This window comes from Melanerpes formicivorus, unplaced genomic scaffold, assembly GCF_026170545.1.
Source record: "Melanerpes formicivorus ecotype bairdi unplaced genomic scaffold, bMelFor1.0.p_v2 SCAF_1, whole genome shotgun sequence".
In the NCBI taxonomy this organism is placed as follows: domain Eukaryota; kingdom Metazoa; phylum Chordata; class Aves; order Piciformes; family Picidae; genus Melanerpes; species Melanerpes formicivorus.
Genome location: NW_027142353.1, coordinates 42,323,874 through 42,349,161, shown reverse-complemented (window position 1 = coordinate 42,349,161; position 25,288 = coordinate 42,323,874). Strand labels below are relative to the sequence as shown.

Genomic DNA, 25,288 nt, shown 5'->3' with positions numbered 1-25,288 from the left:
GGGGAGCACTGTGACTGAAGATGAGGAAAAGGCTGAGGTCCTGAATACCTTCTTTGCCTCAATTTTTAACAGCAAGGCAGGAGCTCAGGACGAGTGGCCTCCTGAGCTGGGTGATGGGGTAAGGGAGCAGTGTAATGCCCCGGAAATCCATGAGGAATTAGTTCGGGACCTGCTGAGCCACTTGGATACTCACAAGTCCATGGGACCAGATGGGATCCATCCTAGGGTGCTGAGAGAGCTGGCAGATGAGCTGGCCAAGCCGCTCTCCATCATTTTCCTCCAGTCCTGGCTCACCAGAGAGGTCCCAGATGACTGGAAACTGGCCAATGTGGTCCCCATCCACAAGAAGGGTCAGAAGGAGGAACCTGGAAACTCCAGGCCAGTCAGCCTGACCTCAGTGCCAGGGAAAATGATGGAGCAGATTATCCTGGCGGCAATAACTGCGCACCTGCAGGATGGCCAAGGGCTCAGGTCCAGCCAACATGGATTTAGGAGGGGCAGGTCCTGCCTCTCCAACCTGATCTCCTTCTATGATCAGGTGACCCATCTGGTAGACATGGGGAGGCCTGTGGATGTGTTCTACCTGGACATCAGCAGGGCCTCTGACACTGTCCCCCACAGCAAACTGCTGTCTAAGCTGTCATCTTGTGGCTTGGACAGCAACACTCTGTGCTGGGTTAGGAACTGGCTGGAGGGCCGAGCCCAGAGAGTGGTGGTGAATGGTGCCACATCCAGCTGGCGGCCAGTCACCAGTGGTGTCCCCCAGGGATCAGTGCTGGGCCCCATCCTCTTTAGTATCTTCATTGATGATCTGGATGAGGGGATTGAGTCAGTCATCAGCAAATTTGCAGATAACACTAAGTTAGGAGCAGATGTTAGTCAGTTAGAGGGCAGAAGGGCTCTGCAGAGGGACCTTGACCAACTAGACAGATGGGCGGAGTCCAATGGGATGTCATTCAACAAGTCCAAGTGCCAGATGCTGCACTTTGGCCACAGCAACCTCATGCAGAGATACAGGCTGGGGTCAGAGTGCCTGGAGAGCTGCCAAACGGAGAGGGACCTGGGAGTGCTGATCGACAGCCGCCTAAACATGAGCCAGCAGTGTGCCCAGGTGGCCAAGAAGGCCAATGGCATCCTGGCCTGCATTAGGAATAGTGTGGCCAGCAAGAGCAGGGAAGTCATTGTGCCCCTGTACTCTGCACTGGTTAGGCCACACCTTGAGTACTGTGTCCAGTTCTGGACTCCTCAGTTTAAGAAGGACATCGAAACACTTGAGCGTGTCCAGAGAAGGGCAACAAGGCTGGGGAGAGGTCTTGAGCACAAGCCCTATGAGGAGAGGCTGAGGGAGCTGGGATTGTTCAGCCTGGAGAAGAGGAGGCTCAGGGGTCACCTCATTGCCCTCTACAACTACCTGAAAGGTGCTTGTAGCCGGGGAGGGGTTGGTCTCTTCTCCCAGGCAACCAGCACCAGAACAAGGGGACACATCCTCAAGCTGCGCCAGGGGAAGTTTAGGCTCGAGGTGAGGAGAAAGTTCTTCACTGAGAGAGTCATTAGTCATTGGAATGTGCTGCCCAGGGAGGTGGTGGAGTCACCGTCCCTGGAGGTGTTCAAGAGGGGATTGGACGTGGCACTTGGTGCCATGGTCTAGTCATGGGTCTGTGGTGACAGGCTGGACTCGATGATCTTCGAGGTCTCTTCCAACCTTGGCTATACTGTGTGATACTGTGATACTGTGATAATCAGTTATAATATTTGGGCAATAACTCCTTAACTGTGCTCAGTGTTTGGTATAAAACTGTCTGGATTTTATTATACATAGCCCTAGGGAGAATCTAGCTAGGGTTTTCAAAAGCATTCATTTGATTCAGATATGTAAGTCCCATCAATATTGGGACTTCATTCCTAAATCACATCCACCTTACTTATGAGATTGCTACTATGGTAGGACTTGAACCTCTGTAATGAACTTTATCCTTAAAAGACTCTGTGAGCCACAGACATTTAGTCACTGTCAGTGCACAGGTGGGGAACTCAGATGAATCTCAGTTGATGCCAGACTCATTGCCCCGGTTTACAAAACTCTCCAAGTTCGGGTAATCTGATCCCAGGTCTTCCCTTGAGAACAGCTGTACACCAGTACAGACATAGCCAGAGAGCATGTCATCATTCTGCTAAGGAAGAAGTTATGGCATGGCTTTGTCTTCTCAATTTGAGTATCAATGCTAAGCAATTTGTGTTCTTTACAGCTCTGTATGACCTTAGCTGCAAAATACTTGCAGCCTGTTCTGCAGCTTGCTAGATGAAAGCTGCCTACCCATCCTCCAGTCACATTCCTAGTTATACTGCCTAGACTCAGTTCAAAGGAAAGTATGCAGCAGCTTTGCATGGGAAGAGCAAACTGAACCCAGGCCTCCCTTGCCACCAACAAGCAGCTTATCCATTACTTCTGTCTTCATTTTTCAGTGTCCCTTCAGATATAATTATTGAAAATGTATATTCACTTTCTGTCTTTCAGGGTGAGAGGATTCAACTCAGATGCATCTGCCTGTGCAGATAATTTTTCCCTCACTGATGACTGTAAGTGCAGAAAAGCCTAGCTTAGGTGATTAAAAATGTTTGGTCTCAATGCTCTCTTTCAGCATAAGTATATTTTAAGGAGTGAAAAGGTGTACTCCCCCACCTCTCTGTCACAGGGAGGCATATGTTGCATGTAGCAGCACAAGAGGATGGTAAAGAAACAAACCCTAGAGAAGCCTTTTCTCATAGGATAAATGTGGTCTCCTCTAGTAATTGCTGTGCTCTAGTGGTGAGAGGGGAGAAACCCAGCAGACCACAACACAGCCTCAAGAAGTCATCCTGTGGTGGACTTCCTCTGTCCTGCTCAAAAATTAAAGGACACCAAGACTATTTCTCCACAGGTTTAAAAGATGTGGTGGTGTTGTGCACACATACTGCCATCTGTGCGCACATACTTCACTTTGTGTTCGCAGTTTCCAGATAAAAAGTTGTTTTGAAACAGAAGTCCAGAGGGCTTCACCACTGACAACTAATGTTTGCAAAGCCTCCAAATGGGCAGAAGAATGGGTTTCATTTTTGTATCAGGCAATTATACATCAACACTGTTCTCATGTTTTTTTCAGTGCAATATAACTTTGAAAACAGAGCACTTCTTTGAAAAATTACTTTATAGAAATGGGAGCATTTGGCTGTTGACTGCTGCCTCCAAAATTCCAGAATTAAATGAGCTCACTTTATAAGTAAATGTCCTTGGGGCTGTTGTTTGGGCTTGTTTACTCCTGCTGCCAGCTCCTGAATGGGAAGGTCAAGTTCACCTGCAGAAAAATCTTAGCCTAAGTGTTAGGGCCCTTATTTTAAAATAGGTTTCAAATGGGTAACCTAATCAATTTTATTCCTAAATCTAGGTGCTAATCAGTGAGAAACATTCCACAACATCAATTTTCTGCATCATTTGAATGCGGCGGTGTCAGTTTTATCTGTTTTCTTTTCACATATTTTTAATCAGAAGCCTTCCCACCTTACTAAGATTTTCCAATGATGGTCTTATTTTTCAGTGTTGTTGAATAGTTAACTAAAGCTAAAAATACGCAGAGAAAGAAAGAGAGCTGTACACACTTCACGGAACAGCTCAGTTTTTTTAAATGAGGGATTTTAGCTATCATTAATGTGTTTACAGAGAAATTCTGCTTTTTTGCTAACAGACTGATGAGGGCCCAAGAATTGTTCAGGCTGATGCGAGACATCCACAATCTTGTTCATCAAGAGCTGCACATTTTTGTCACATTGTCATACTACCACCTGAGGAATTCAGGCTCAGCAGTTAGTAAATTGAAGTAACAACAGAAATTACACACAGGTACCGGTCATTATGAAGCAGCTAGGGTTTCTTTGTAGCAGATACACTGCACCTGATTCAGATCTGAAAAAATAAGAGGAGAAAATATCAGGTCACCAAAGAGTATGTGCTCTTTTATCTTTTCTTCACCTTCAGATGTGGATATTATGCATCTTCAGTAATCCTGCGCATACACATTTTAACAGCTAGCGAACTGTGTTTTAAAGCTATGAAAGGCAGAGTTATCAGTACTTGACACTGTCTGGCATTATCTTTAGATGTTCTCCCTTTAATTTTTTTTTTTTTTTTCCTTGGTAACAACTGATTCTTATAAGATTTTTTCTTTGGTCATTTTTGCAGCTCTTACTCATAGAGGAAATCTGATCTGCTGCAGCACGGAAACATCAGCAGTGACCACGTCGAGACAAATTCCTGAGGGAGCTGCCTGTAAGTCTGATCAACATTTAAGATGAAAAGTTTTACATTTTTTTTGGCAGGATGTTACATGCAGAGTTTAGCTGTATGAGGCAATTGCTGAGGCAATAAGGGAATATTCAGGAACACAAGCCTCTGCTTGGAGTAGATGAGTAGGCACAAAGAAAGGTATCATCTTGATTTTTTTTTCTTTTATTTTCCCGCCCCCCCATAACTTCTCAAAAATATGACCAGTATTTGAGAGTCTAAATCATGCCCAGCTGAAATCCTGTTCTCCTAGGATCCTGGGTACACTAAATAGACCACAATTCTGTTATACAATAGTTATGCAGATGAAGGCTGTGAGAATAAGCCTTTTGTAATCTTGTTAGTTCACCTTGTGACAGTCAAGTACTGCACAGATCAAAGGGAAATCTTGGAACACAGGGAGTGTTGGGGGGTAGGGTGAGAAACTCTGGATAAGCAGAAACAGAAAAGTTGAGGGAAAGGTTAAAAAAAAAGAGAGAGAGAAGAAAATGTATCAGTACAAAATTTAGGTAGAGAAATACAAAGGTTGGTTTCTGAACAGTGACTAACAGAAGAAAGACAGATTTTGGGTTACACACTACAGGTAACGTCAATTGGGTTTGTGGAGGACAGCAAGGTGTGACTCTTTCAGCTCTTTTCCTCAAATACTCTAGAAGAAAATGTGAAATAGCCTGGTCTCTGTAACCTGAAAGTAAATCTTCAAGGCAAAGCAGCTTTGTTGGCAACCTCTAGTGGTCTAGACAGAAAATACGTTTTTACCCAACAGTAATTTTGCACCGCATCCATTTGCTGGGACCAGTGATACACTGGGTTGTATCTTATTTTACATGTATGAAATAACTGTTCTCAGCCTTTGAAACATGATGTCTGCATCCAAACTCCTTCTCAGCCTAAGCCCGGGTTCTGACAGAATTTCATTTACTAATATTGACATACGCTTCACTCACTACTTTGTGCAGTAACATCCATATTAGGTTGCAGCACTTAAGATATGTAAGGACAAGCATAGAGCAGATGCCCATTTGTAATTATGAACAACTGGATTTTGGCAGGACTGAGAGGGCTGCCCTATTGACAGTAAGGAGCATGCTTAGGGCACATCGGTGATTTTTCATTTAGAAGTACAAGTACTTTCATTTCAAACACAGTCAAGAAGCAGGAATTAATGTAACCCCTTCTCTAGAGCTCTTTTCTAGGAGGAAGAGCATGCACATTCAACACTCACTTTAGAGAGCAGTTAAAACTATATACACCTCCTTCCTTACTAGCTAGCTAGCTAGCATGCTGGCTACCACCACCTGGGCTGATTTGCACCTGGCCACTTGAAGCTGGAAGAGGAAGCCATGGTTATTGGACAAAAGAGGAGCAGGTGCCTGTGGTATTGCTCAGATAAAAGGGAAAAGAGACTATTTCACATTTAGTAGTCACTGGATAATGCCAAAGGCCAATCTGGTCAGTAGGTTACCAGGATGTGTCCACCACCTTACAGTTAATGACTACACCTGTCACTAGGCTAGAGAATCTCTTGTGCTCCTGTATGATGTTTTTTGTCTTTCCCTGAGTTTTCATACCAATAATTTCTCATTGCACATGTTTGATGTGGAATATGTGAAGTACCCAGTGGTTTGTAGTTAGAACAATCTCCTGCTCAGATAATAAGTCCCATAGTCATATCTGAAAGGCAAATTGAGGCATTTATTTCCTGACTTTAACTGCTACTCTATCATTTAGACAGGGAAGGAAAAGGTTTCTTTTCTGTCAACCATCTTAAAAGATTGTAGCTAGAAAGAAACGGCAACAGGGAATTTTCACAAAAGGAGTCTTCATAAAGATGTTCTGCATTCAGGTCTTGCAGTAGTTTTCCTGTGAGACAAAAGATGTTGTATGAAACTAAGAAGTTTTTCTCCCCCACATTTTCATCCATAGTCTCTTTCAGATGACCTATGTGTGTGGCATGTGTAGAGTGATGATTTCACACTGTGTTCCTAATAATTTTGCTGACTATATCAGATCCCATTCTGAAACATCTAAAATCTTCATTGATGCCTTAGTTCTTCCACTCATGTGATGCTCATTTTACAGAGCCTGAAATCCTGCTTCAGGTCTGGCTTCAAGGGGTTAAGCTTTCAGACAGAGGCATCAAATCTGAGTTCCTCATTTTCAAATGCTTATTAAAAGACACTTGGATCTGACTCACAGAAGCACTGAGTAGTCACAGATCCAGATATAGTCAATAGAAAAGTGGCTTTGAAGGAGTACGTTTTTTTGTAGTGCCATGGAAGGCAGGTCCTAGGCAACTCAGTGTCTCCATTCCTCACTTTCCTGTTTGTAGTATGGTGTTAAGTAATATTCTTATTAAAGGAAGGCTTCAAAGAAGACATCTGCCAATCTGTTTGAAGTGCTTTTGTGCTACAGCACTAGAAGCCACAAAAATGCCCACAGATAAATTATTTATTTCCTATTTAGGACAAGAGTTTGAACAGCGCACTGTACATAGGCAGAGTGTTACTCATTGAACGAGGAGAAGAAAAATGCCTAAATCTTTCTGATGAGGCATTTTGCCTTTAGAAAATTGTTAGGAAGGCACTAGTTCCAACGAAGATATGGGCAGGCTTAAACTCCTTCATTTCCCAAATGGCTAACTTGTACAATTTCTTGGCAGCTAAACTGATGCCTTTCTCCAGCTCTTTGACTTCCAGCTTTTCACTAGTAGGATTATTAAACTGCAGAGCAACCAAAGGGAACCTGCTGATAGACTTCAGGCTCCCAAGCTTTTCAGCTTTTTATTTGTCCAAGCTGCTAGAGCAGTAACCTTCCTGTGTTTTATGTGCATTATGAGTATTTTGACAAGAAAGGAAAAGACAAGATGTTTTCATAACAGACACCTTCCCCTCCCCTCAACCCCAGGTCTCTGCAAAGCCTAAGATCGCTGTTACACAGTACTTCAATACTCAGTGCATAGATCAGAGCTGTTGTGGTCATTAGAAACACATTGTCAGTTAAAAAGTTCACAGAATGGCTTAGGTCAGAAGGGACCTCTGATACCTTCTACTCCAACCTTCCCTCCATGGGCAGGGATTCCTCTCAAGTAGATTCAACTGCTCAAGGCCTCATCCAACCCAGCCTTGAACACACCCCAGGAGAACACATCCACAACCTTCCTGGGCAGCCTATTACAGAGTTCCATCACCCTCAAACTGAAGAATTTCTGCCTAAGATCCAATCTAAACCTGCTTTCCCTCAGCTTAAAACCATTCGCCCTTGTCCTATCACTAGATACTGTTATGAAAAGTCCTTCTTCAGTCTTCCAGTAGGACCCCATCAGGTATCGAAATGATTCCCCCTTGGAGTCTCCTCTTCTCTAGGCTGAACCCCATCTCCCTCAGCCTGTTCTCATAGCAGAGTTGTTCCAGCCTTTGGATCATCTTTGTGGCCCTCCTTTGGAATCACTCCAACAGCTCTGTATCCTCCTTATGATGGGGACACCAGAACTGGATGCAGTATTTGAGGTGGGTTCTCACAAGAGCCGAGTAAAGGGGCTGTGGTGGGTTGAAAATCCGCCCCCCCCCCAACATGAAATTTGCCCAGACCAGCTCAGTTAGAAGCAAATGAAGCTGTATTTACAAGCAAAACTACAATCTACAATGAAATGCAATGAACATGTAAAAAAATAGACAATATTTACAATATTTGCAGGTATTTATAAGCAGCACAAGAACCCCCCTGGCCAAAATCCAGGGGAGCTGCAACAGCTTCTCTCTCCCTGCCTCCTTCCTTACTCACCTGTACACAAAGGGACAAGAGAAAAGAGCAGAGAAATTGTTGTTAATACCAGTCACAACAAAGCAGTGCAGCCAAGGTCAAGCAGAAGCAAGTTACTATCTTCCAGCCCGAGGAAGTGAGAAGACTGAGATTGTTTTTGTACAACCACTTCAAGTCCGTTATCTCTCTAATGGATTGTCTAGAATGTATCATTATTTTCTGTTTTACACCCAATAATGATATATTTACATTTTACCACTCTATGTTCAAGATCTGTGAAAAATTTACAAAGGCATAGCCTGAAACTACTACAGGGGCACAATCACCTCTCTTGACCAGCTGGCCACACTCTTCTGGATGCTGCCTAGGGTAAAATTTGCCTTCTGGGCTGCATGAGTGCACTGCCTGCTCATGTTGAGCTTCTCATAAACCAATACACCCAAGTCTCTATCTTCAGAGTGGGTGAGAGTAGCTTATTTGTGATTGCAGCTAACAGAGGTTGGCTGCTAGTACAAGAATCTGAGACTGAGTTAAGATGAAGTCCTTAAGTGAACTGAACACTGCTTTCTACATCACATACAGCTTTTTATTAGCCCAGTTCATGACCTAACTCTCTACATGCTTGTTGAAGGAAATATCTAGAATCCACTTTTTCACATGAGGATGTGCCTTGTCGGTCACACATTTTTCCCACGAGGCACATCATTAACCCCTCTAAGACAATGAAGACTGAAGTTTCCTGCTAGATGGCTGGCTCTCATGTTCTCAGCAATTCTCTGCTCTGTAGAGATGTAGCCTTTAGATCTGGTCTTGGTGGAAATAAAAGCCTCACAAGCTCATCACTTAGATGCTTTGGATTCAGTGCCTATTAAATGTTCACAATTTTAAATCACATACACTTTGACTTTCCCCCCAGAATTTTACATTACGAATTTTCCTTCAACAACATTTCTCAGAGAAATTAGCAATATGTGGTGTAGTTTTACATGTTATAGTAGATTGATAGATTTGCTTGACTCACATATCTATTCATGCTAATGTTTGTGGGCAGTCTTTTATACAAAGGAAGAGATCATAACTGATATAGATATCAATACTATCAATGGTTTTTCAAACCTCAGCTTGGAAATGAGTAGGGTTTAATCTCTGCACCTCACAAGTTTTGCTGCTGCAATACTGCATAAACAAACTTTGAAGTCTCTCACAGTAGTGCCTGGGGATCACTTTGTTATATGGGGAACACTAGCATATGGAAGGATTATTCCTATGCCAGTTAGCAGTAGGAGAGCAGAGAGAGACAAATTGTTCTACAGAAATATAGGCTCCTTCAGTTGCACTTAATCTTATGACTGCTGTAACTTGTCTCTGAGACTAGTGTAACCCTGAGTATAGAAGGAAAAACAGGTGGTCAGAAGCATCTTTGATGACTTCTAAAGAGCATAGGGGCACCTCGGGATTTAAATTCCTCGTCTGAAACAAAAAAATCTACTGCTGCAGCTTGCTGTTGCCAAGAATTTCATGGTTCAGGCCAACATGCTACGGGAGCTGTAAATGCTTCTCTACCCCAATCTGTCTGAGCAAAACAAAAGAGTTCTCGCCTTTCATCTATCATCAGCTTAAACTTTTCTAGTAAATATGAAGCAACAAAATGCATAAGTAAAGGTTTGTTCACAAATGACTGGCCACAAATTCAAAGTGTACCAGGTGTTAGAAACAGTCATGCTTCCATATCAAAGATATTTTTTGTGTCCAGCTGTGGGCCCACGAGAGTCAAATGGTAAACATTCTTGCTTTGGAAAATAAATGTATTCATTGAGTCTTGGCCCATTCATAAATTGTCTGTTATGTGTTGAGTCAATCAATATTCAGTGTAGGATTTGTGGACCAGTTTTTGTAACAACCTGAAATACTCTTCCATTTATTCTGGCCTATAGTTTTATTACTTTGATGCCAGGCTGAAAACTGGATGGGAGAGAACCATTTTGAGCAGTTAGCATGAGACTCACAGTGGCATCCTCTGAAAGGGGACATAACACCAGCAAGCTCTCCAGTGGCTCTATTGGGAGTAGAAAACACTAATCAATTTTCTTCCTATAATTCTGTGCCTCTTGGTAGATGACTCTGTAGTAAAGATTGTCATTATTGTCACTGCTCACATCTACAGTCTTCTCCTGAGTTATTATTGAGGGAGGAAGGGCAAATATCAGCCTCTGAATACAGACCAAATATCCTTCTGCAGTCCAGCACTGTTGTGCCATTCTACTTTCTTCTGGGAAGAAGACAAACACTTAAGCCTTCTCTGAAATAGATTCAGCCTTTGCTTTCTGTGTCAAAACTAATGCCTCAATGCTCTCCTCCTCCAGAGGAAAAACATGCCACAGACACTGTCTTGTGGAGGCTTATTTCCTTTTTTGAGATCTGAGCCGAAGCACAATTTTCTTGATGTGCAGCCATCAAAGGCAGTGAAGACAGACAAATTTGCGGTGATGCTGGTAAATAGAAGTCTTACAAACTGTTACGTGCTCTCTTATTGCCTCATGCATGACTGTTAAAGGGGATAGCATAGAAGGAGAAAGTTAAGCTTGCAGCAATTAAACTACTAAATAGTTGTGAAGATTATAATGAAATATTGTCAATTTTCCCTGTTTATTTATTTTATATAAATTTTATTTGCATTTATTTCACTTGTGAAATAAATTAATCATAAACCATCCCTAATCTAAACCCTTTTCCATAACCACTCACACTGGTGAGACATGGTGTTGTACATTTTGGCAACGACCAACATATAGACATTTGCAAATGACAACACTTTTTTTGAAGACATATCTGTAAAACAAAGTGACTAGTGTTAAAGATTCTTTTTCTATGTTAGGGCTACAAAGATTGTACTGCTGCCAAATGATGACTGTCCATGATGACAAATGTCAAGAGTATTTCTGCAGTGGCTAAACAGAGCAATATAAACATTATTTTTAAAAGAGACAGCTTATCACTCGTAGATCAGAAATACAGAGTAAGGAGATGTTCTTTGCAAATCAGTTTGTAGCTGTCTTTTTGACACCAACAGTTCAGCTGTCATCAGTGGCAAACCCCAAGGTAAAGTACTTTATGGCACTTGCCCCCTTTCATATACTTTTGATCCCATAGATCTCAAATTAAATAACTGTGTAGAAAAAAAAAAAATCCTACTACCCTATGCTGGAAGAGTTTGGAAATCAACATCTTTCCTGATTAGATACAGTCCCTTCACTTCAAGTTTCGGTCTGGGTGGGCAAGAAACCTGTGCTTGTTCTTTGGCTAAAAATGTGGTTTCTATTTCTGAAGTTCCTATTACAGTTTCCACTAGTTCTGAACACACCTACTCCCCAGGAAAAAAACTCTTTGGGGGCTCTTCTGTGTTGTTTACACACTGTTTAAAATATTATCAAGACTTTTAAAAGTTTTTGTATGCTTAAAAGCAGATTGTTTCAACCACTACTTCCTCATTTCCCCTCCCTTCCCTTTAACTCTATACTGTACAACCATTTAGATACTTGCACTTCTTCATTTACAGTTTAAGAATAAGTTGATCTATGCATCTTTCTAACCATCTGGGAGTATGAAAGCCTAGAAAATTTTCAGGTAGCTTCTTGAAGAGGTGAAAACAGCTTGGGAGGAGTGGGGGTTTGCCAGGCTATTTCCACCAAAAACTTTATAGTCTTCCTAATAGTGTTGCATTCTGACAAGCCTACATCACACGCTGCTTATAGAAGTATCAGGATTGCTTGCCATCTGCCACAACATGACACTAAAAATGACCTGATCACCTGCCTTCTGCTTTTCTTTACATTGATGCATCCCCAAACCCACTGTTAGTCATATGGGCAAAGACAGGATGTCACAAAGAGATAGCTGAGGTCTTGTGCTGGGATGGGGATGTGTGTGTGAACTCCTTCACGTAAGTCCCATGAGCCTCCACTCTGAGGCCAGCCTGCTCTACATTGTTAACTCCATAAGCCCAGTTTAAAACAGCTTCCTAGGTATCTCCCTGTGTAATTGCCCCTCTTGGTAGGTAAATATAGTTAGGGTAGAATATTGTTATTCTCCCATCCCATCTTGGGGTAACAGGTTGAGGAAGGGGATTCAGGGGGATATATAAAGGACCTCAGCAAGAGGTAGATCAAGTGGATATCTATACCACGTGACCCAAGATTCATCATCCTTCTCTCAACAACTAAGGAAATAAAGTATGTTTGTGCAACAAGAAGCAGTCCTACTACTGCCTGTCAGGAGTGAAAGAAACATGCCTGCTCATCATGGTGATTTGCAGCGAAAGTACCATAATCACCTGCCAAACTCACCTTTGTCTGCCCCTACAAGTCCCTTGTATGTAGATTGTTCTGTCTGCTATAAAAATTCAGAGCTGAGCCAGGCAGCTTTTCTCTGTTCATTGCATTTCCTAGTCTGCTCCAAAAAGATATATGGACATAGTATCTGTTCTCAAGGAGTCTGGCAAGGAAAAAGTTACATCTGCAGACATGCCATGATCTGGGAAGACTGACTAGCTGATTGAGTGGCAGTGCAGTATTTTGCAGAGGGAACTCAATCAACTAGACAGATGGGCGGAGTCCAATGGGATGTCATTCAACAAGTCCAAGTGCCTAGTGTTGCACTTTGGCCACAGCAACCCCATGCAGTGCTACAGGCTGGGGTCAGAGTGCCTGGAGAGCTGCCAAAAGGAGAGGGACCTGGGAGTGCTGATCAACAGCCACCTAAACATGAGCCAGCAGTGTGCCCAGGTGGCCAAGAAGGCCAATGGCATCCTGGACTGCATTACGAATAGTGTGGCCAGCAGGAGCAGAGAAGTCATTGTACCCCTGTACTCTGCATTGGTTAGGCCACACCTTGAGTACTGTGTCCAGTTCTGGGCCCCTCAGTTTAAGAAGGGCATTGAGACACTTGAACGTGTCCAGAGAAGGGCAACAAGAGACTGGTGAGAGGCCTTCAACACAAGCCCTATGAGGAGAGGCTGAGGGAGCTGGGATTGTTTAGCCTGGAGAAGAGGAGGCTCAGGGGTGACCTCATTGCGCTCTACAACTACCTGAAAGGTGGCTGTAGCCGGGAAGGGGTTAGTCTCTTCTCCCAGGCAACCAGCACCAGAACAAGGGGACACAGTCTCAAGCTGTGCCAGGGGAAGTTTAGGCTCGAGGTGAGGAGAAAGTTCTTCACTGAGAGAGACATTAGTCATTGGAATGTGCTGCCCAGGGAGGTGGTGGAGTCACCATCCCTCGAGGTATTCAAGAGGAGATTGGACGTGGCACTTGGTGCCATGGTCTAGTCATGAGGTCTGTGTTGACAGGTTGGACTCAATGATCCTCGAGGTCTCTTCCAACCTTGGCGATACTGTGACACTGTATGAAACATCTGTCAGGGTTTCTGACCTAGAGAAAAGCTATTGAGATGGACATAAAAGCAGGAAGGGCAAGTACTTTGACTTGACTGACACCGAGGATTACAAAAGGCAGTGTTAGTAATCCATCCAAGATGGGACAATGCTCACTTAGTGACAAATTAGCTGCACAAGCCAAGCAGATTTTCTTTGCAAAAGGGGCACATCCCAGGAAGTAGAGCAAGGCAAACCTGCATTGTGGCTTACATTATATGCCACATGTTAGGCTTCTTCATGTTCATAAACCTGACCTACTTGTTGGCATTCACCCCAGTCTCACACTAAAGTTGAAAATACTTCTTCATAGGTGAACTTTCCAATATCCAGCCTTAAGGCTAGCATTGAAAAAAGACTTTAGGAACCAAAATAATCTGTTGTCACTGTAAGTACTAAAACTCCTGAAGGAAGTCTTCAACTGCTCAGCTTTTGCTAAGTGTGCCCAGCATCAAAACAATGAAGCCTAGTCATTTTGAGGACTCAGTATACTCCGTTACTGGGGACTTCCTGGAGCAGATCCTGCATGGGATACAGCCAGAAGAAAGGTGTCACTGCCATGTGCCCTTTAATTCTGTGGATGCTTATAACAGTCTCTACAGACTAGGAATGTTTATGCAATCTGATGGAACCAGCCATATTTGTAGAAATACATGAACCACAAAGTTAATATTATTTAACTACAAGTTATCTTTACTCTTGCACCTGAATTTGTTCCAGTTTGCAAGGTACATGTGGGATATAAAGTCCATGTGTGAGAAAAAAAAAAAAGAAGACTAGTGTTTGTTCATGACTTGAGAGAAGACATCCAAACTGCAGGTCCTATTTCAATGTAATGTATGTTTTTCTAAAAATGACTAATAGAAAGTCTTGTTTCTTGGTGGGAGATGTAGATTCAAATCTCACTACTCTGAAGAGGGAAATTAATTCCTATCCCTACTGAGTGATGTTTCAGAAATGTGAATAGTACAACTGTTAGCAGTTTGGATCGTTCCATTTTTTCTGAGATATGACTAATGTAAGCATCTCACTCCAGGAGAAATTTTAGTTTTCGCTTTCTCAGAGATCAAGGCATTTCTTGTTGTCTGGCTTGCTTGCTGCTCATTGTCCTGATTTTCTGGATCTCATTCTGAAATGCCTAAGTGACCAAAAAGGTACAGGACATCTCAGCGAGGGCCATCGGCAGCAGCTTTTCAAAGGGCATCAAGCAAGTGAAAGAGAGAGTGCTGGAACTGAAAACAATCTGACCATCATCCTCAAGGAATCACCTACACTCTTGTCAGCTCTTAGGAGTGCTGTTTATTAATCATCTACCTTTTGTTACTGCAAGGAAGCTTTTTCACAAGAAGATAGATAGTTCAGTAACATTTTCATGTCCTTACTGACATGGGTTTTGGCAGAATTGTTAATGAGGAAGTTAGTTGTCGTCATTGTCCTCAGCCCATTTCATTACAGCACTTTGGAAGTGCTCTTGGAGTGCCAGAACTATCCTTTTACAAAGGCATGTTTGATAAAGTGGATCTTTACTCTACTCTAGAAAGCCATAGTGTTTTGGTTGTTGTGCCACTGCAGAAAGTTCACTGACATACTGATCTGGTCAAAATACAGTTGCTACTTTTGCGTTGACAGTATTGACAACAGAAGACAAGTTTGACTTTACTTTTGATTTTGCAGAAAGGTTCATGGAAACCAGTCAGGAATAGGAATCCTACTGCTAGGGACTGATATCCAAAAAGAAAATATATGGATGTCTAACTCCTTTTGTAGCTAGGCCAAAAATGGCATCTTTCCCAAATACTGTTTTATTGCAGGTGCTTACAGAAACAAGAAAACAATACCTATGAGGTAAACAAAAGCTTGACCTTTAATTAGATGTAAACTGTCTAGTTTTCACTCTGCTTCTGTCAGATTATGAATTTGAGTATAGTAAGCAAGAAGAAAGCAAGAATGAAGTATGATCCTATTTTTCATGAAGACTACAAAACTTACTCCATATATGATCAAAATACAAGGAGTTGGCATGTGATATGACCTAAAAATAGGACACTAATGGAAACATACGTTCAGCCTAAAAAGTAGTCTGTCTTGTGATTAGTGTGACCATTTCAAAATATTTCCTGCTGTGATTGTATAACCTTTGAAAGGACATTATAGGTTTTAGCTAATGAATTTCTCGGTGTCTTCTCCTTCTACTAGGCTTGGTGAAAAAAAAAGAAAAGGATAGATTTCATTTGTATTAAAGAAACAGTGAAGCAAAACTAAAAAACAAGCCCTTTTTTTGTGTGTGTAGGGTACTTTATAACAGGATTTAAGAGAATGCTCTAAAAATTGTCAAATTATGCAGTGCACACACAAGTAACTTTTATGTGTAGCTTAGAGTAAGCCTTAGAGCTGACCTCTCTAGAGGTGGTGTAGGAGTGGTGGGAGGGTTGAACTGAGGAAACCGCTTTTGAAATTTGTTTTCTTGTGCATGTGTGATTTTTTTAAAAGCATTTCAGAGAATTGAAAGGGGAACCTGCACTGAGCATCTAGTCCTAACTTGTACAAAACTTTCCACACATCATGTGAGGAAACGCCTTTTATCACTGCATTCTTATCTTTGGTATCTGAGATGTTAGAGCAATACGGCTTTGATCACCTTGCATGGCTGGATGGGTGTTGCTAGCAGGGGTTGCATGAATTTATTTTGCCTTTCCAGGCTCTTTTATAAATTTGCAATGCAAAACCTTTTATAAACCCAAATCCTCAAGAAACCAGACTTATTTTAAAGCTTAAACTCTGCTTTCCTTTTCTTCCTCCGTCCCTCCCTGTATATGTATATCACAATGTGGCAGAGCAAGAGAGAGGGAAACACACACAGAAAAGGAAATTATACTAAAGCTCTCTCCTGGAATTTACATTGCATTTATGTTTTTACAAAAGACTTGCTCAGGTGTTAGAATAAAAATAACTTCGACCTGTTTCCTTCAGTTCCCTGAATGAGTTTCAAAACATTGTCTTTTCTCATCATTTGCTTGCCAAAACACATCAACCCCTGCCATGGGCTGTAATGCTAAGAAATTATCACAAGCATTGGCAACTTCATCTTGCACACCCTGCTGGGACACTGGATTGCCTGGCTGATGTTGCACAGAGAGGTAGGCTGGCCACCACATGCAAGTGCATAAATTGTGCCCAGGTGACTCGAGGTGATTTCAGCAGATCTGGGGAGAGCACAGGCTTGGCAGGTCTGAGATGGCCCTGAACTTCCCATAAGCAAGAACAAGCTATGGGTCCTGACACAGAGCTGGGATCTAAGTAGTAGCAAAAAATAAATGACCTCCACTATTCTCACGAAGAGAAGTGAGAAATGGAGCAGGAGGTTGAGTTGTGTTTTCAAAAGCATCACCCCATCTTTACTCCCAAGAAGCTGAGGGCATCCTTGGGATTTTGGGCGAGAAGGTGCCTAGTGTGGGGGCTGGATTGCCTTTCAACTACTGTCAAAGCATCAGATGCCTGTCAGCAAAGAATGTCCCAGAAGCAATTTTCCTTTGAGATCTGTGGAACTACAAGTGAGGTTTTGAAAAAGAGAACCAAAACCTTTCTATAGGGAAGCCCTCATGAGACCTCAGGTTTCAAGCTTGCTATTTTCTAACCAGTCTCATTTCTCACCAGATACATCCATGCATTTCTTTGGGGCCAACATGGTGTATTTTTATGCTACATCAATGCTAAGAGATTCACCCAGCCCAGGGAAAGGTTTTGGTCACTGAAATGTGCTTTTCTACACTGCTAGCTCCCAGGTAGAGATTTGGTACTAGAAAGACGTGCTTTCCAGAAAGGGTGGTGAGACACTGGAACAAGTTGCCCAAGGAGATCACGGATACCTACACATCTATTTTCAGTTACACACTGAAGCTGCAGGAATGCAGCAATATTTCAGAGCACATCACTTAAAGGTCTTCAGAGGTACTAACAATACCAAATTTGCCTTCAGATGTCTCTTACTGCTCTATTGTTATTAATCTCTTGTCAGAGTATAATTATACCACTGCTCAAAACTACTTTAGAGTTTGTCTTTATATGTCCCACAAGTTTCATAGTCTTCATCTCCAACAGGAAGTTTTCCCAGAAACAAATACATATAAAATCCATAATCAGTACACCAGGAGCTAGAATTTCTGTCTTTATCAGGTGATGTTTAAATGTCATGGACAGTGGAATCAGCACACCCTGAGCACGTTTGCAGATGCCACCAAGCTGAGTGGTGCAGCTGACATGCTTGAGGTATGGGATGCCATCCAGAGGCAACTGCACAACCTCGAGAAAGCAAAGTCAAGTACAAGGTCCTGCACCTGCATCAGGGCAGTCCTCAGTATCAATACAGCCTCGAGGATGAAAGGATTGAGAGAAGGAATTGCAGAGAAGGAATTGGGGGTTCTGGTGGATGAAAAGCTGCACATGAGCCAGCAATGTGAAATTGCAACCCATGAAGCCAAGCACATCCTGGACTGCATCAAAAGAAGCATGGCCAGCCGGTCAAGGAAGATGCCCCCTCTACTCCATTGCGGTGACACCCCACCCGGAGTACTGTGTCCTGTTCTGGGGGCCACAGCATAAGAAAGCCATAGACGTGCTTGAGTGCATCCAGAGGAGGGTCCTGAGGATGATCAGGGTGCTGGAGCATCTTTCCTTTTGATGGCTGGCTGAGAATGTTAGGGTTGTCAGGCCGGGTAAGAGAATTTTAATGGGAGACCTTATTGCAGTCTTTCAGTTAATTAAAGGGGGCCTACAGGAAAAATGGGGAGGGACCCTATCACAGAGTGTAAGTGATAGGGTGAGGGGTAACAGCTTTAAACTGAAAGAGGGTAGTTTAGACTAGGTATTAGGAAGAAATTCTTTACTGTGAGAGTGGTGAGACACCAGAACAGGTTGCTCAAAGAAGTTGTGGATGTCCTTTCCCTGGAATTGTTGAAGGTCAGTTTGCAAGCTGGTCTAGTGAAAAGTATTCATTTCTAGATGGTCTCTAAGATCCCTTTCAATCCAAGCCATTCTGTGATACTACAATTCTATGATACTCTGCACCCCTGAAGAACCTCCAATCTGTAGGACTTTTTTCTGCCAGTAAATGTCTATTCTCCCCAGAAAGGCAGGAAGTGCTTGTCTGTGGTGAGACCACTCCTTTATGGTGTGTTTGAAAGTTTCTTCAGCATATTTCTTCTCTGCTGAGTTATTGTTTTATTATACTAAAAGATTTTAGCAAAGCTGGTGTAGTTTATTTTCCTATCTCTTTTAAACTACTCAGGTGAAGGAAAGTGGGTAAGAAGATTGTATTTTCTTTTCCCACACCTGAATTCTTACTACAGTTAAGTTCTTCTCTGTCCTATAGGCTCACACCACCCAGGGGCTCCCTTTTACTCTGACAAAGCCATACATTTCATTTGAGGTTAGACTCCAGCCTAGCAAGATCTCATCTAAACCTCAATAGTTTTATCCATGCCAAAAGATGATTAATCAAGGGCAATCAACTAGTCGCCACAGTGTGTGTCACCTCACTAAAGACTGAGTCACACCACACCTTACGTATATAGCTACTTTTAGAATTGTCTAATGTTTGCATTTAAATAATGTTCTTTATTTGTTTTATGATAAAACTTCAAAAGTTTTAAGTTCTCCAGTCTATGAGTTAAGCACATTAAAAAAAATAATTCAGTTTTGTGTATTTTTCCTTGGTATTGAATTTCACAGACTTACTGTATTTGTCCAGGTGACTGAATTTTAGTTGTCACCTTAGAAGTGAATTCTCTTTAAGTCTGGTGGAGTTCTCAAGCTCACATTTTTCTCTAGGGTGTTTTGGACCTAGTGAAACTCAAAAATTTAAAATTAGACAACGCTTTTTACATTAGGTCTTGGAGCCTCTCTACTGTAGTACGGATTACCTTTCTGTTAAAGGTTCCTCCTACAAACACTTAACATTCACAGAATCACAGAAACATTCAGGTTGGAAAAGACGCTCAGGATCACCAAATCAAATCAATAACCCTACTCTACAAGGTTCACCCCTAAACCATATCCCCAAGCACCACCTCCAAATAACCTTTAAACACATCAAAGGTTGGTGACTCAACCACCTCCCTGGGCAGAACATTCCAATGCCTGACCACTCTTTCCATGAAAAAAAATATTCCCAATGTCCAGTCTAAACCTACCCAGTCACATCTTGAGGCCATTCCCTCTTGTTCTATCACTAATTACCTGTGAGAAGAAACCAGCACCAGCCTCTCCACAACATCCTTTCAGGTAGTTGTAGACAGTGATGAGGTCTCCCTTCATCCTCCTCTTTTCCAAACTGAACAGCCCCAGCTCCTTCAGTTGCTCTTTATCAGATTTAGTCTCCAGGCCTTTCACCAGCTTCATTGCTCTTTGCTCCAGCACCTCCACATCTCTCTTGTATTGAGGTGTCCAAAACTGAATGCAATTCATATAGCTGAAATTTTACTTAAAGTCATGAAAAAGAATATCAAAAGAGAAGATTTGTCAATTGTAGCTATACTATGAAAGATGAAAATAATATAATGTATCATTATATATGATGATGCAATTTAAGATCTCAAAATGTATAATATTGTGCATATATATATATGTGTACACACACCTATACATATTCTGAATTAGTAAGAGAAAAATTCTAGTACTTGGAGTGTTGATTATGGGGTTTATAGGTATTTCAGTTTGTGGTGCCACTGGAGAAATGCTTATGGTGTACATCTATCTGATAAATTATGTTTAATATATAATATTCAATATATAGTATCTATAATAGTATCTCATACATAATACTAATCTTATAAGTTGAATAAATAAGAATGCTTACCTGTCTTCATGACAGCTTCCCACCTCTTTTTTACTTTGCTGGTATACTCTGTCCTGAGTCACTGCCCCTATCAGAATCACACTAAGATTGCTCTTACCTTGCACATGGTCACTGCTTCAGATATCTTTGACTACATTTATATACCTTATACACGTGGGCAAGCAGACAACTCATGGCAGAGACAACATAGGGCACAAAGTAGCCGTATATTTGCTGTATGGCCTGTGGTGTAACAGTAATGAATACACCTTCTGTTTTCCCATAGGGGAAAGCAATATCCTTTGACTGAAATTACATACATTGAGTGGCTGATGAGATAAGGCTTCACACCTTTGCTTACACTGCAAGAATGTGTTTGCTTTCCCATACACTTGAAAACAGCAGGCCACATATATATATGTAGTAGAAAAGATTGTGAGATACAGACTGTTTATAAATGGAATATCTCAAATCAGCTCTATTAACTTCAAGCTAAAAACTAAAATAAAAAATTAAAATTTTTAAGAAATGATTATTTTTTAGGGTACAGGTTAATAAATAACACCCTTCAAAACACAGCTTCTTTCCTTTCATTATTTCTTTTTTCAAGATGGCAAGATGCCAGCAATGATTTGCAGAGCAGCAATGACCCTGATATCTTAGGGCACTTTGCTATCAATAAAGAGGAACTCCAGTAATATATGATGTTGCAATGTACTGCCTGTTAAGAGCAGAGACTAGCTGCCCCAGCAAAACCAGCTGCAGAATACATTTGAGCTCTACCTGTGATCATTTCATAGGTAATATTAATATAATAATATATCAGCATATATCTTGACTATAATCAGGGCACTCATACTTTTCAATGCAGAAAGAGCATGCTAGACAAGGATAGGATCAAATTTTTGTTTTATTTATGCATTTCAATTACCTAAGTGCAGTGAGGACTTGAGAGGAAGACCAAAGCCTGAATACGAGGGCACCTCAAGTTTGGTTCAACTGAAGAGCTCAGCTTTGACCTTCTGTTTCACCTGCACTTGAAGACTTTCAGAAGAATGAAACAATAGCAGATGTGGATTCAGGGTTCTATTTTTGTTGTACCTCTTTGTATTAGTGTGACAAAGAAAACAGACAAGAGGTGAAGTGTTGTTGGAAATCTCCACCTCTTGTGCTATCAGTCATACCTCTAACTGGTATTGAATTGCCAAACTGATGAGAAGTCAGGAAAAAAAGTGTTAAGTGTCAAGGAAAGTCAAGGAAAAAGTAATAATAACTTTGGCTCCTCTTTGCCCTTTTGTATGCTTTTAAAAGTAGGCCATACTGCGTGTCTGCTACTGTAGTTAGCTATTTCTGAGGTTCTATTACTTGTGGACTGTGACTCCGGGTGTACAGTAATTCAAGCATGTGTGAATTTTTACCATGTCCTGTGCCAGCCACAAGCAGTGCAGCTGCAATTATTGATGATCAGCATAAGCCATGAGCTTTTGCAGAGAAGCTAACTTTCAGTTCTTTCAGCATGTGAACAAAGTGTTTTCTGAGCTCAGACAGGGTGAGCTGACTTCTACCCACCAAACAAAGATCTCTGAGGTTCTGTACACACAGCACACAGAGCTGTCACAGACTTCACTGGGAACTGCAAGAATATCTGACCTGCAGAACTAGTCCTAAGAGAAATGAATACTGGTCATGTCATCTGGGCTCCATAATGGTACTGCATGTGCCTTAGGTTGATCTTCTCAAGACAGATACAGGCTATACGTGGCTGTTGTATTGATATATGCCCTGATCGTGATATGATCATAATTAGAAGGCAGAACCAGCCAAGGTACTCCATGATTTTATCTTAAAAACTATTAACTGCTGGTGGCAATGTTGAAAAAAATGAAGAAACTTTCTCTTGTAGAGAATCACAATCACTTGTAAGATATATATATGTAAACAACTAAACCACTCAGGAAAAATACAGTGGTATAGAACTCAGTACTACAGATATGATTCAAGGTTTGTACTCAAGCTGTGACTATAAGCAGTATGACAAACTGTGCAAAAAGAAAGAGTTGTGACAGTGCAAGGTTTATTATAGAGATACTCAAGGTGAGCCCCAACCATTCCACCATTCAGGCAAGGCTGGAAAGCATAGTCCAGAGTGCTGGGGAATGAGCTCATATTTCCCTCTGCCTTAGCCTGCATACATTGATTGCCCTTTGCCAGTTCAGGCACATCTCTCCTTCTGAATACATGGTTTACCTATTTTCAGTGGGTATTGACAGGGGGTTCAGGGCAATGAATGGACACAATATCAGTTCCAGCAATATGAAAGCATTTCCTGCTTTTATTTTGTTTTGGTTGTTTTTTTAATTTTTTTGTACTACAGCCTTCCAGTAAGAGGCACAGTTTGACAGAAAGCAAGGCCTATTCTTTCTGTACACGCATGTCTTCTTGCTCTTCCAGGAGCAGAGAATAAGGCATGCAAGAAAGCTGTGAAGTGTAGGTCAGTGTAGCTCCTACAGAGTGCCCAATCTCATGTATTTTTCAACCAAGACTGTTTTCACTAATGCTAATATGGGAATCATATCTAACTGATGTGCAAGCCATGAGAATACCTGCTCTGCCAGGAGTTCATCTCCAATACACAGCAGAAGAGATGTGGGGAAAGAGCAGAGCAGTAAGTCCTGTAGGTGGGCCGTCAATAAAGGTTAAATGATATATGCTGAGCAAGTACATCAGCAAGACCAAGAGAAGGCAAAAAAGTTTTTATTCTGAGTCCCAGTTGTGCACCTTTCCTACGCAAGCAGTTTTACATTCATGTACACCTGACTGCAGATTTTGATGCCCAGTTGGAATACTACAGGTACAGGTGAAATCATGCGTTTACTCCAATTCTGTAGCAATTCATGTTCATACAGTGTTGAAAATGATATAATATTTCCTTTATTATAAACTATATAGCAATATTAATCAAAATATTAATAACCTTTATTGATATGAAAAATCAAAAGGTTTGATGAACGGTTAGAATATATTTACAGTGGGAATGTACACTATTTGGGTAACTACAACAATTTAAACAATTTTATGCAAACTGGGAGGAATGTAACAGAAAGAGAATACCCTGGGAGCTAAATGGCTCTCAACCACAGGGGGGGAGGAGACTCAATGGGAACTGTTATGCCAAAGAGGTAGTTAATACTCACAGCTGGTTGTACCCAGGTAAAGAGTGCTGCTGCTGTGTATTAGAGACTTTGGGGTGCTCTCATGCACCAGGCATGGCAGGCTGCCGGCAGGAATGCCATGAGGTCATCAATGGCTGGTCTGGCTTCAGCAGACAGCAGGCTGTTAACGATGCTTCTCGTGATGGGCGCTTGTTTTGTTTGGGGTGAATTGAAGCACAGCAAAATCCTGGTCGCAAGGGGAAGCAGGCTTGTCTCTGACTTCTAAGCTCATGGCTTCTCTCATAGCTTGCGGTGCGTATGTTCATGCCTTTATCCCAGCTGCTGGACCGGGCAACTTGAGGCTATGCAACTTGGGGCAGTTTCAAGCCAGACAAGGTCCAAGCAGGTTCAAGAATGCAAAGGCAAGGGTTTGTGCTGGGGCTGTTTGGCCCTGCCATGACATATAGGAGCTGGCCAAATCATTTTTAGGTGTCAGCTGCATGGTCCAAGAGTGATAGGGAACAATTATGACAGAATCACGGACTTAACCAGGTTGGAAAACACCTTCAGAATCATGAAGTTCAACCTATCACCCAACACCATCTAACTAGCTAAACCATGGCACTAAGTGCCTCATCCAATCTGGTTTTAAACACTACCAGGACCAGTGACTCCACCCCCCCCCCCCCCCAGACAGCCCATTCCAAAGGCAAATCACTCTTTCTGTGAAGAATTTCTTCCTAACATCCAGCCTAAACTTCCTCTGGTACAGCTTGAGACTGTGTTTTAGAGGACTACTTCAGATTTTGACCTCCAGGAAACCAGAATTGGAATCAACAGGATGTTTTAAAATGGGCTGGATTCAGCTTCAAATACCTGCATTTACATTAGGAGTGACTACATATGAGCCTGTTAAGGTTACTGGAAATCCTTCCAACACAGTGGCATCCACACTTTCTAAGTCACTCTAAAATAGACACTTAGATTTTTAGAGATGCTAAATCCACAGGTTTAGCAAAGACCAGACATCAAAAGTGCAAACTATACCCAAATCCTACTACATAATGCTACTGCTTTGGAAAAAAGTTGCCAATCCATATAGATCTTACAAGAGGAATAATAATTCAGCCTTTATTTACAAGTCACCAAGACATGTTTATTTAGGAGGTAATAAGAGGTTTGCACATACTGAGACCAACCAATGGAAGTAGTGGAAAAAGGCCTATTTGAAGATGGCCTACATGCTCAGCCAAGTTGTTTGATTCACCTCTAACAATATTGTTTCCAATTTCTGGTCTCAGTACATTACATGAATGTTAGAATCACTCTAGATCCTTTGCTCAAAGCATTTCCCCAATGCCATGCTAAATTATCCTTTCAGCTACACCTACAAAACTTCTTTAACTGTCGTGTTTATGGATTCCATCATATGTTAAATTGATCAACAGCTACAGACTTGTGGTAACTTTAGTGCAAGTACAAGAAAAAGCAATGTGTGAGAGTCTTTTTTATCTCTACAGATAATCTTCAAAAATACGCACATAACACCACCTCAATTCCTTTGTGGACTGAAAAGGAAAGAAAACGTTGAAAAAGTGCTTCACAGAAAAGAGAGATAAAAGATAGAAAGTATAGATTTCAAATAGTATGTATATTTGCACACACATGTATATGTTTATGTGTGTGTTTGTGTATACACACACACACACACACATACATATATATGTATGTTTAGTGTACAATGCCACACAGACCATACAGATTCAGTATAAGATTTCTGAAGATTGAGGAATTCTCTCTTG

The 25,288-nt window shown here is 41.6% G+C and overlaps 1 protein-coding gene across 5 annotated transcripts in view; it reads left to right on the top strand.

The window, feature by feature from the left end:
- The window catches only part of P2RY8 (P2Y receptor family member 8), a 60,743-nt gene that overhangs the window by 23,691 nt on the left and 11,764 nt on the right, over positions 1-25,288 (top strand). For 4 of the 5 annotated variants that reach the window (XM_068141391.1, XM_068141421.1, XM_068141402.1 and 1 more), the window contains 2 exons: positions 2,516-2,577; positions 4,214-4,300. The gene's annotated coding sequence lies outside the window, so the exon portion shown is untranslated. The remainder of the gene's footprint in view (positions 1-2,515; positions 2,578-4,213; positions 4,301-25,288) is intronic. The other variant, XM_068141411.1, reaches the window with a different exon arrangement.